Raw genomic sequence first — 13,028 nt, 5'->3', positions numbered from 1 at the left:
CTAATCCTCTTTGTCCTTCAAAACGCAGCTGGAAGCATCACCTCCTCTGAAATGTCTTCCCTTCCATCCCACCCTTTCTCTGAGTCTGATGTTCTTTCTGTGCGCCGGCAACCTCCTGGGCAAACTTACATTGTAACACACCACCACGGCAGTAATAGCTAATACTTATCAGGTGTTTATTATATCTCAGGCACTGTCCCACCACTTTATAGATGTTAAAGCATTTCATTTCACAACAACCCTATGAGGCAGTACTATTATTATCCCCATTTTATAGTTGAGGAAACTAAAGTACAGAGAGGTTAAGTTGCCCATGGTCACAGAGCTAAGTGACTATCACACTTTAATTCTTTATTGGCTTGACTGTTCTTCCCACCAGGCTCTAAGCTCCTTGATAGTGGACACCGTGTCTTATTTATCTTTGCATCTCTCATGCACAACACACAGTAGCCAGTTAAAGGCTGACATTGTAAATGAGGGAGAAACAGCACTTACATGTCCAGCATCCATGTCACAGCCGAAACCTGTGTTCAGAACTCAAGAGAAAAGGTAAAGTTTGTGTGTACTTTTTACAAGAAACCTACTAGAGCGGAGGTTATCTTTAAGACCTAAATGATCAAAGCCTCTTTTTTAACCCACGTATTTACCATTTCCACACTATTCCTTTGTGCAGAATTCAGTTTCCATCTTGTATCATTCTCCTTGTGCCTGAAGCACTTCATTTAACATCTTTTTTGTAGAGCAGGTCCTCTGGCAACAAATTTTCTCAGCCTTGTTTGTCTGAAAATGTCTTTACTTTCCACCAGATATAGAAGTCTGGGCTGGCAACTCTGTTTTTCCTTTTAGCATTTTAGATACTTAGTTCATTGTCCTCTGGCTTGCATTGTGCCTGACGAGAAGTCAGTGGTTCTCCTTATGTTTGTTCCCCTGTATGCAGTATGTCTTTTTCTCCTGCTTTTAAGACTTATTTCCCCTTATTTGTTATTTTCAGCAGTTTGGTTATGATGTGCCTTGTTGTGGTTCACTTTGTGTTTATCCTACTTGAACTTCTTGAGTCTGTGGATTTACGGTTTTCATCAGATTCAGATAATTGTGGCCATTGTTTCTTTTTTTTTTTAAATTGAAATATAGTTGATGTACAGTATTATGCTGGATCAGGTGTACTATGTACTGATTTGACATTTGCATACATTAATGAAATGATCTTCATGATAAATCTGTCCCCATACAAGTTATTACAGTTTTATTGACCATATTCCTTATGCTGTCTGTATATTACTTCCCTGTGGCTTATTTATTTTATAACTGGAAGTTTGTACCTCTTAATCCTCTTCCCCTATTTCACCTCACCCACCCCTGCTCTGGCAACCACCTGTTTATTCTCTGTATCTGTGAGTCAGTTTTTGTTTTGTGTTTGTTTTGGTGTTTAGATTCTGCACATAAGTGAGATCATATGGTATTTGTCTTCCTCTGTCTGACTTATTTCACTTAGCGTAATACCCTCCGGATCCATCCATGTTTTCACAAATGGCAAGATATCCTTTTTTTAATGGTTGAGTAATACTCCACTGTATATATATACCGTATCTTTCTTATCCATTCATCTACTGATGGACACTTAGGTGGCTTCTCAAATTCCAGCTACCTTAGCCCCCTAAACTTTGACCTCTGTCTCCTCAGCTCAGCCAGACCTCCCTCCCCATGCTCCACTTGGGGTTCCCCACCCCTGTGCCAGTGTCCAGGAAGCATCTCTAGGCAGAAGCCAGGATGACTGCAGGGCCCACTTCATTTGTTTCCCTTCCCTTGGGGATCACAGTTCTGTGCTACCTCTTGTCCACTGTGTGAAAACAGTTGTATCTTGTATTTTTTCCAGTTTTCTAATTGTTTATAGCAGGAAGGCAAGTCCGGTAACAGTTACTCTCTCATGGCTAGAAGTGGAGTCCCAAAGCCTTCTTTTAAATACCCTTTGCTTGCAACTACAAAGTGGAGGAGAGAATTAAATCTGTAGAACATGGATGATTCTCTGTTCCTTAGCTACCTCATAGGATTAGGGCGAGGGTCATATAGGACAATCATGAAATATTCCGGGATGGTGGTTAAAATACAGATTCCCAGGCCACCCACAAAACAGAAGTTGGAGTTGGGGCCCAAGGATCTGCATTAATTTAAGTAAGCTCCCTGGATAAATATTTCACACGTTGAAGTTTGACAACCCTGCTGTAGTGCCTCCAAAGCCAGGATTGAAGACTGGAGGGGGAGTTGTGTGCAAGAGTACTTCTGCCTCATCTCCTTCCAAAGGGGTTTGAAGGTAGAAAGGGAGTCTCTGGAGGTCAGGAATTCAGCCTGCCCTCTAGGAGTTAGTAAGAGCTCCGGGCCCGCTGCTCCCATCATTCTGCAGCACTTTGCTTTTCCATTATCTCTTATTGACAAGCTCATTTCTTTTTGCCAGATATTCCTCCTTAGCTCTGCTCACTAAATTCCTCTCAGCTGCCAAACTTCTCCACCCACTAATAATTCCCAGTGGCCCTGTTCAACAAGGTATCCTGCACTTCTTTTCCCAGAGTCTGCTTTCCCAGACGTGTTCCTAGGATGTCCTCTGCCAGTGCACACTGGCAGCTGTGATGCTCAGTGATTGGCCACACTTTGGGTTGGCCTGTCCTCACAAACGCTCTGTTGCTTCAGCCATTGGTTGCATAGGGCAGCAGGGCAACCACCCAGGAGGTTGTTCCCCGGACTCCAGGAGGCAGGTCCCTGCCAGACATGAACAGAGCTGTTTGGTGGTTAAGGTGCAGTGTGCTTGGAAATTGTGATGCTGATGAATCTGAGGTGCTCATTCAATTCATGGTCTACAGAAGGTTTATCTAACTGGGACTCTTCTCCACTCCTCTCCCCACCCCACCTTGGACCTCTTTCCAGCTCCCCTCAAAGGACCTCTGAAATCCCACCTTCTCCATTTTTTTTCAATGTGTGAACATGCTCCATTTCAAGGAGTACCTGTTAAATATTACAGCAAAACCCTCTTAATACTGAAGTTTACACACATCACAGATGCGTTATTAGAAGGTTGTGCTGGCTGCCATCGTGACATCATCATGTTAGAATCAAATTGTTGCAGGGTTTTTTTTTGTAAATTTATTTATTTATTTATTTATTTTTGGCTGCATTGGGTCTTCATTGCTACGCATGGGCTTTTCTCTAGTTGTGGCGAGCAGCGGCTACTCTTTGTTGCTGCGCGTGGGCTTCTCATCGCGGTGGCTTCTCTTGTTGTGGAGCATGGGCTCTAGGTGCGCGGGCTTCAGTAGTTATGGCTCGTGGGCTCAGTAGTTGTGGCTTGCGGGCTCTAGAGCGCAGGCTCCGTAGTTGTGGCACACGGGCTTAGTTGCTCCGCGGCATGTGGGATCTTCCCAGACCAGGGATCGAACCCATGTCCCTTGCATTGGCAGGCGGATTCTTAACCACTGCGCCACCAGGGAAGTCCCAAATTGTTGCAGTTTTAAGCAACTCTATAGGCCACCTTGTCCAAACCTGCCATTTGACGTGTTAAGAGGTTGAGGTTTACAGATTATTATACAGAATCTCAGGACTCAAAGGGGAGCTCTGATCTTCTGACTCTCAAGGGAACAGACACTCTGCTGTCATACCGTGGTGTCCACCAGCATCACTGCCATCACCAGTATTAACAAACATTTACCGCGTTGTGTAGTATGTTTTTTTTTCTCATTTAATTCACAAAACAAATCTATGGGAAAGTTCCTTTAAATCTGTTTTATTGAGTTCTAATTTGCATACAGTAAACTGCATCCATTCAAAGTACACAGTGTGAATTTTTACACATGTATATACCCAGTTAAATCTCCACCACCATCAATATACAAAACATTTCCATCACGCCCAGAAGTTTCTCATGCCACTTTCCAGTCCACCCTTCCTCTGCCCCTGTCTCCAGGCAACTATGATCTGTTTTTTTGTCAAGATAGAGTGGTTTGTAGTTTCTAGGATTTTTTATACATTGAATCATATGCATGTATGCTTCTGTGTTTGGCTTTTTCCGCTCACTGGAATGATTTTGAGATGCATCCAGCTGGTTGCATGTATCATTACCCTGTTCATTTTTATTGATAATATACGGACATAGCACATTTTGGTTATCTAGTCACCTGTTAAAGGACATTTCAGTTGTTCATTATCTCCATTTTAAAGATGAGCAGACTAAGGCAAAGAAAGGTAACCTTGCCAAAAGTCACACAGCTAGTAAATGACAGCATCAGGATTTGGAGGGCAGCTGTGCTCACCACTATATTACTAACGCAGCATAGCTCAGCACCAGGCTTGGAATGCAGGTCTTGGCTCCAGAGTCCTTGCTCTTGGCCTCTGAGCTGTAACAAATGGTACGACCCTGTGCTGTGTTGGCATCTCCTTGCACAGGTTGGTTGTGTCAACGTCAGTTCCCAGGTGTGTAAGACAGAGTGCTGGCATGACTGACGGGATGCTTAATACAGTTTCATTAAGGAAGGGGAGAAGAAAGATACTGTTTTCAGAGAATACCCCTACTATTCTTTTCCCCTTCACAAACTTGGAATGTGAAATTTGTGAATTGGCCTTTATTTTGGCTCCAGAGGTTTGACGCATAAAACCCTTTCTTGTCAGAGTGCACTTGATGTTACCTTCTAGGAGGTATGCCTCTTCCCTGGCATAAATCTGTTTTCCATGCAGTTATGCCTGAGTCCTGTAGTGGAAAATCAGTTCATATGTTCCACTTCACACTCGACTTAGTCCATTTCACTGTATGTGAATGTTTAGAATCCATTGTGCAATAAGAATCATATGTTACATATAACTAGTTTCTAGAATTATCTTTGCTCAGGGAATTACTTGGTTGGCTAGTTAAGGCTGCTCCTTTGAACTTAGAATAACCAGTGGGTGGGGAGACTCCACGAAATGATTGCCCTGAACCATCCATGGACGCTCCTTCAGCAATGACATTAAACAGATCTCTGGGCACCTGTGAGGGAACCTACTGGTTCCCTTAATAAAATCACCTCCAGGTTCCTTGAGGTCATCAGTGAGGAGTGTTCTCACCTGGGAAGGGACTGCTCATCTTCTGGTACTTGGTGGGGGTGGGTGATTGACGAGTCATCTCAAAGGAGAAGATGAATCTCCAGGAACAGAGATGAGGAGCCAAGGTCCAGGGCCTCCTCCCGGCGTCTTGGAGGTGAGCTTTCACTGAGGAAAGCCAGGGGGTCTTCATGCAGTGCCTTCTGTGGCTAGTGCCGCTCCCATGCCGGACGGTTATGAGTGAGACAGCCCCTGCCCTCCAGGACTCTCTGACCTAGTGAGAAATGCCCGGTCTTCTTTCCTCCTCTTCTTTTATAGAAGACTTTGAGGAGCCATGTCTCTCGAGATATATTTCTCAGCATTCAGCCTCCCTGGATCACTCTTGATACATGGTGCTCCTTCTTCCCTGGGGAAGAAGCCGAGGGAGAGAAGAGAAGCACTTCCTCCCATCCATTGACCCCTCAGGCTTCCGAGGGAAGTGAACAGAAAAACAGAAGGAAGGAGCTGTTGAGATCGGGTGTGTTTTTTGAACGAGAAGCGAAGAGTAAGTGCCGTGTAGGGGTGGTTTGGGGATCTGTTGGTTAACCGGAATGTATTGCAGCGGGACTGTTTGCAAGACCAAGGCAGGCTGAGCTCAAATGTTTTTAGGGGCCAGGCAGGTAATATAAACACTTGAAACAGCAGAAGTGTTCAGCTATAAAGAATGGTGGGAGCTGTGATGAGCTTGGAGGGGAGAGGGCATGACCTGAAAGTTGTCAAATTCATATTTCAAAAAATGACAGAATTTTAAAATATCACTTTATGAACAGAACAAAATGCATCTGCAAGTTGGATTAGACCTTCGGGAAGGGATTTGCAAATCCTTCCTAAGACCTTGGAGGGCTCTCCTCTAAAGGAACACAGGACTTTGTTGGGGAGCCAAAACATGAAAGATGGAAAGCATTACAAGGGTGAAATAGCTTAGACAGCAGTGTACTGAGTGACAAAGGTAGCAAGTAGTTGTTGCTATATTGGTGATTTATGTTATTAAGGGCTGTGAGGTCAGAAGAGGAAGCGATCCCTGTAGGCTGAGGACCCTTCAGGAAGAAGGAAGAACTTGCCTGGGTCCTGAAGTCTGGATAGGATTAGGTTAGGCAGAGAAACACGTGCACAGCCTTCCAAGCTAAGTTGCCTGGCATGAGGAGCGACTCCACGTTGAGGATGAATAAGGGATTCACCATAACCAGGAGAGAAGCTGCTTCTGCAGAGCTAAGCCCTGATTCTGGTCCATTCTCAACTACAGGTAGTCAACATCCCCACATAAACTGCCTTTCATGAAGTTTAAAGATTGCCAATCATCTAATTTGCTGATTCTAGGTAGACCCACTCACAGCTAGAGCTGACACCGTGCTTTGGGGAAGTTGGGATTTGTGGTTCTGGAGAACAGCTAAGAATAATGGACAGCCAGAGCCCCCGAATGACCTCAGGGTCCCAAAATTGTAGGATGGCAAAACGGATCTTTCCTTTAGTGGCTTAATTATCCATTCCTATTCTTGGAATCAAATTTCTGGTTTGCCCTAGGCCTTTAGACTTCTTCTGTCATGGAAGGTTGTATGTTAGAGAAAGAACATTGGATCTGGAATAGGAGTGAACCCAGTCTCTACAAGCGACACTGGGCAAGTCATTCATTCATTCATTCCTTTAACCACCATTTGTTGAATACCTGCTGTGTGTGATGCTTGGAGCTGGGCACTGGGGACATGATGTGATGGTGTACAAAACATTCTTAGTCCTTGCCCTCATACAGCTCACAGTCTAGTCGGGGATATGGGGACTAATCAAATAGTCACACACTAAGTAAGGACAAATTGCAATTGAGTCCGCTGAGGGAAGAGTCTGGAGTGCCATGAGGGAGAATAACGTGGAGACCTGATCTGGGTTGGGTGCTGAGGGAGGGCCACTCTGAAGAAGTGACTTTCAAACTTCGACTTGAAGGAAGAGTAGAAGTTGCCAGCAGGAACTTCCCTGGCGGTCCAGTGGTTAAGACTCCATGTTTCCAATGCAGGGGGCAACAGGTTCGATCCCTGGTCGGGGAACTAAGATCCCGCATGCCACGCAGTGTGGCCAAAAATAAATAAATAAATAAATAATTGCTTGCCAGCGAAAGGAGTGTGGAAGCTTGGGGTTGGGAGGACCCTGGTAGAGGAGGCAGGAGGCACGAAGTCCTGTCACCTCTCTGATGCCGAAGTGTTTCCAGGCCTGTTTGGTCTCTTCCGGCTCTAAAATCCAGCTCTCAGAAAGTGAACTCTGGATGGAAAGTGAAACTTCAAAAGGAGCACTGAGAGGCACACAAATGGGAGAAAAGAAATTCTTTGTCTTTAAAAAAGGTAAACAGTATTCAGATTGAGATCATCTCTAAAAACACAATTAGATGTGGACTCAACTTTCAAAAAGTTTATCTCTGAGGTAAAGTCAAGTTAAGAAAGAACTTGTGAGCCCCCCAAATAATGGCTTTAAAAAGGTGGAAAGTCTCTGAAAACAGGAGCTTACCAAAAAGGATTAGGTCTTTCTTGCCTGTAACCATCGCATCTTGGTGTAGCCCAGGACTGCAGGTGGAATTATAGCTCCCTCTTCCTGGCATCTCCCAGTGCCTCTGGGGCACGCCGCCTCCCCACTGGAGAGGGCTGTGCTCTTTGCATCCTGGGGTCCAGGTGTGACAGAATCGAATACCTTAAAACCTTAGGAGTGATAAATCCTACGGCCAACCCAAAAGTGTGTAATTCCTAAAGGACAGGCTGAGTTGAGCCACTTCTAGCCAGGGGCAACTGGGGACTTAATTCTGCAAGTGTAGCAATCTGGATGATCTGAGAGCTCCAAATTTAAGGGTAATTGCTCAATTTTCTATCCATGTCAACAGGGAAAATAGGTAAAAGTGGCTGAACACAGCCAAGCAATGAGGCTGGATGAGATGTGAGATGCTAGACTGTCAGTGGAGTTAGAAAAATGCTGTATGTAGTGGGATATCGCTCTGTCGCCCCTTTCCCGTTCATCTCTGTCTCCGGGCTTTCTAACTCTCTTTTGGGCTCTTTCTCATTGCCTGCTTAATCCTTCCACCCTATCCTTCATCTGTTCTCCTGCAAGCGGCAGTCACTCTTGGCCCAAGCAGTTTTAACTTGGAGAAAGAGAAAATGGAAAGAATTCTTTAAGTGCAGATAAATTGGAACACTGATATCTCAATTCTTTTCTCTTGCTTAGTATGAATGTTCCGTTATGTTGGCATTCCCTTCCTTAAGCTTACTGCAGCACATCGGACTTATTAGGTAGTACCCAAACCTAGTTCCTTTGCCTCCCTAATTTTTTAAAAAACTATTCTAACCAGCACTGATTTTTGATTAAATAGTGTTCCTTAAAATCAATTTATTTTTCTAAATTCAAAGTCACTAGGACTAGATGTTAAGGTTTTGCCTCCCCACCCTTCCCTGACACGTGCAGACACAGGGGCTGCTTTTGGCTAACATTTCCAGAGCAGGAAGAGGACAGAGGTGGGGTGGGGTAGACTCAGTGGTCCAAGGATTAGCTGTCCTCTCTGTTGTCTCTGTGCCTTGTTAAGCTTCATTCTGTTTATAGGATACTGGGTATGAAATTTGAAAAAGAAGTCCTTCTTATAGGAAATGGTATTGATAATTAATGTTTGTAAGTGTTTACCAAGAGCCAGGCCCTGTGCTGCTTTCCCTGCAATGCTTCAGTTAATCCTCACAACATTTCTGTGAAGAGACACTGTGATCATCACCCTTTTACAGAGGAAGGAATTGAAGTTTTGTGATGTTAAGTAGCTCACAGAGGTCACATGGCTAGTAAGCAGTGATGTGCTGGTAAATATTTAACAACCAGCTCTCCGGGGGGGAAAAAGTCATCATTGGTAGAGTTTGCCGATTTCTGTGGTGTAAGTGCTCCCACGAGGGCTGGTTTCAAGCTCCCAGCATGACATCAGTGACCACAGAACTGGGAAGAGATGGACAGTAGCACACCAGTATGTCATGTTTCCATCATACGGGTACATTGGATGTAAATAATTTCAAGAGCATAGGCAAAGTAAAATGTAGTAAAATTTAGGAAGTGGTGAGTTTTGAGTATTACCTTTGTTTTTAATATAATTTATTTAATTATAAGGATGTATAATTTAATCTTCAATAATGTTTATGTTTAACAACCTGCATGCGAAATTCCTAAAAATTTTAGCCAGCGTGAGCTGCTCCAGGACATCACTGCTAGTAAGTGATGGAGCTGGAGTTGGGACGTGGCCTTTGTGACTCCTGACCACCTGTTCTCACCACCTTCCTCTTTGCTGTCCAAGTGTTAGGTTCGTTTCTCAAGCCTGCTTATCCAGGAAGCTTGCCTCCACTCATATTCCCACTGCCCTGTTGCAGATTTGTTATCCTTTCCTGATTCTCAGATTAGCCCTCTGGCCCCTGTCCTCAGCTCTGCTGATCCTCTCCCCGTGAAGTCTTGGCAGCAACATCCAGGCTGAGCAGAGAAAAGCCAGAGAGACCAGGTCTTTAGGGCTCTGTGACATGAAGCAGAATCTTCAGGTTGGACCACTCCTCTCCTTCATGTTATGCTTTCTTTTCTATCAAATCCATTGGGATTGCTTTTAGATAATGAATTCTCTGCTGGGTCCTCTGGAGAGGAGAGCCTATTTTAGCGGGAGAGGAAGGAGTGTCCCTGGGCTTGTGCGGGTGGCAGGGTGAGTAGCAGGGAGTATGGGAAGTTGGGAAGAACAGAGACCCCACAGGGCACTCCCTGGGCTATGGCGGGCATTGGCTGGAGCTCTCCCACCAGCGCAATGCTTTGAGACACAGCTGAGGGAACAAACTGACATCACAGAGACTTGGGACACTCAAAAGACTGCATGGAACGTCAAAGAGCCCCAGCCAGGGGTGTTGGATCATGGTGCCAATACTGAGCTGAGGTCATCGTGGTCCACAGGCGGACTCTTGTGCAGGTTCATTTTAGTATAGAAAATGAACTTTCCGTACAGTGATTCTGTAAACAAAAGACTTGGTGCGCTTTACCTGTAGGCCATGTCTGTGGCTGGGACATTTGGAAAGACTTCCATAGGCAAATATGACAGTAAGGTGTTTTGTTTTGTTTTTTTATCACTAGGTATATGGGAATGGACAGCCTAGAAATAAGGATGTCGTAGAGATAGAAGGCACCTCATTTTGGTGATAAAGAAACTTGGGACAAGAGTTGACAAGTAACTGCACATGGTCAGCAAATAAGGGGCAGATCTGGGACCCAGGTTTCCTACTCCTAATCAGGTACACCCTCTGGTACAGCTCTGTGGACCAGGCATCTGGGTTTGGTTCTTCCTTGATAGACAGTTAAGGCCACATTCCTGGCAGCAAAAGAAAAATGAACTCTAGTACATGTAGACTCTTGAGGCCCCAAGGGCAACTTCTTTACTCCCCAGTGTGGGTTTGGCCCCAGAGTGAGTGAGATGCCAGAGGAGTTACAGGGGACTTGCCAGAAGTTTCTTTAATGAAGCAAGAAAAGTTGTTTTGACTTGCTTTTGTTTTTTGCAGGAGGTAATTCAGGGTCCCATGCCCCTACTGTGGGACAAGCATACACCATCATGGAGCAGGTATCTAGGAGCTGATGGGATGGAATGACTTAGCTCAGCAAACATAGTAGAGACTGGTTTGGCCATGCTCTTCTTGCCTCTTGAAGAGGCAGAGTGTCAGGGGAGCTTCTGAAAATGGAGTTAAGCTTGGAGCACATGTTGGTTATTCTGCTTTGTCACCTCAGTTGTTCCGTACCTCGCCCTGGTCCAGCTGCAGAGCACAGCCCAGAGCGTTGACCAGACCTCCTGCTCTGCTGGCAGAGGTGGAACAGAATGCTCTAGGCCCCTCGTGGGCCCTACAATCTCTGGGTCACACCAGCCTTTCAAGCTTTCCGTCGCAAATATCTCTTCCCGGAACGTGGTTGACAGCAACCTCTCTGGGACTCCATTTTCTTTGTTCACGTGAGCAGCTTACTGGATGTCCCCGTCTGAAGCTGTAGAGTGGGGAGCATGGCACACGTCCTGCACCACGCATGCACGCGCATCGTAAAGGAAGCAGGTTGTATTAACCTTCCTCCAGGAACACAGAGAAAGCTCTGTCAGCATTCCATCGTGCTGTAGTCGGTTTGGAGGAATGTGATTAATAATAAATCATCCAACATTAAGCACTGACAAAAGTAAAAGAGAGTTAAATCTCCCTGAAATAGTTATAGAGATCTGTGTATTTATTCTGTAACTCCTTGGATTCTGTCCCTGTTGAATATGGAAGACAGGATCAGGGTAGGACAAAGCTAATCCCATTTAGTTTCGTGAGATGGTCCTAGATGTGACGGTGAGCCGTGGTCCAGCTTTGGGGAGAGGCACGGGTACTTCTCCGCACAGCTGTGAAAGGAGTGGTGGATGAGGGCAGAGAGATGAGGCCATATTGATGAGAACCATTGCCCAGGGACATCTTAGACTCAGATTTTTATGTGACTAGAAAGAGAGGCTCAGTGCTTTAGGATATCTGTTTCAAGTGATGGGGGCTGTATAGAGAAGAGGCATAGCGTTCTCTGCCACAAAAAAAAAGACAGGTGGATTTGTAGAGTTGCTCCAAATAGCCTTTGTAACCCAAACCCCAGCAAGTTGTGGCCTGGGGACTGTGCTCTCCAAGCAAATGGCCGTGGTGCCTCACTCATCTTGAAGTCTGACGGTCAGATAGTGCTTAGGTGAGACGGGAAGGGACAGGCATGATTGTGCATCTGAGGTTGGACTCAGCGCATCACTTAGACCTCAACTGAAGTCTTTCCTTCCAACACATGGGGATTAGTTTCTAAAGAAGAACCCGAGATAACAAAGCCTAGGTATAGCAGAAATCCAGGGGAGCGGTGATAGGGGACCCTCTTACCCTAGCGAGAGACGAACTTGATATGGCCAACTGGTAGGTCTTCTTTTCCAGCTTCAGGTCCTCCCAGCTTTCTAAAAATGCCCAGATGTTTGGTGTGTGCATGTGTGTACTCGCCTATATGTATATATACACACATGCGGGGGGACACATACTGGGAATGTGATTCCTGAGTGCATAAGTGTGGTTGACGGACTGGGTTTACCTAAAAGACCCTTTAAGAGAAAGCTCTTGAAAGATGATTACAGAATTGAGACACCATCATTTAAAAGTGCCCAAGGCAAATGCCTTTGAAAATTGCAGCAGCGGAGGGACAGAGAAAGAACCGGCAGCCCTTGATTGTTGCGCCGTTCCCTCAGGACCCGTCCCCCCCTCCCCCCCTGTTTCTCATCTGATAAGAGAGAGAGCAGCAGTAAGACTCCTCATCTATCTTATGAAAATCCGATTGGGAATGGCTGTGATCAAAACCAGCTGGCTGTCACCGGCAGTGGCCTTGCGAGGAGGGAACCGCTCAGAAGCATTCTGTATGTGGCGGAGTCACGGGTGGCACTGATCAAAGGAGCATTTTTTTAATAAATATATATAAGGAAAAATACAAAACCTAAGGATTTAGAATAAAAGCAGGGTAGTTTGTCTTGTTTTTTTCAGCATAACAGAGAGGATGAAATAGAATTAGATATTCCTGGTCTCTAACACAGAAACCGGGCATATCTGGCGGCTCTGAGAAGGTGTTCTCTGTCCCATTAATACCATATCACTGATCTTGGGCCTTATTGAAGAGAGTGGAGAGTTCCTCACTTTCCATTCCTTCCAGCCACTTCATTCCTCGTCACCTTTAAAGTCGCTTACCCCTCCTCGTCCTTAACACATCTCTACGGATCAAAGCTGGAACTGCCACAAAGCTCCGAGAGAGCCATTGGGGTGGCAGGGAGCGTCCCTGTTCATTGTTCTTCGTTTCCTTCAACTGTTGGTAACCACTGTGCGATGTTCCCTAGAGGCCACACCAGTGCGTGACACCAGGGTCCTCCCAGTATCAGGCTCCTGGGC

The 13,028-nt window shown here is 45.4% G+C and overlaps 1 protein-coding gene across 3 annotated transcripts in view; it reads left to right on the top strand.

Annotated features, from left to right (window-relative positions):
* IFT43 (intraflagellar transport 43) overlaps positions 1–13,028 on the top strand; it is a 98,344-nt gene that overhangs the window by 70,156 nt on the left and 15,160 nt on the right. The gene's annotated exons all lie outside the window — the stretch shown is intronic.

The sequence above is a fragment of the Balaenoptera physalus genome (genome assembly GCF_965194825.1).
Source record: "Balaenoptera physalus genome assembly, chromosome: 2".
Lineage (NCBI taxonomy): Eukaryota > Metazoa > Chordata > Mammalia > Artiodactyla > Balaenopteridae > Balaenoptera > Balaenoptera physalus.
The sequence above is the reverse complement of the archived record's forward strand: the minus strand, read 5'-3'. Positions and strand labels throughout refer to the sequence as shown.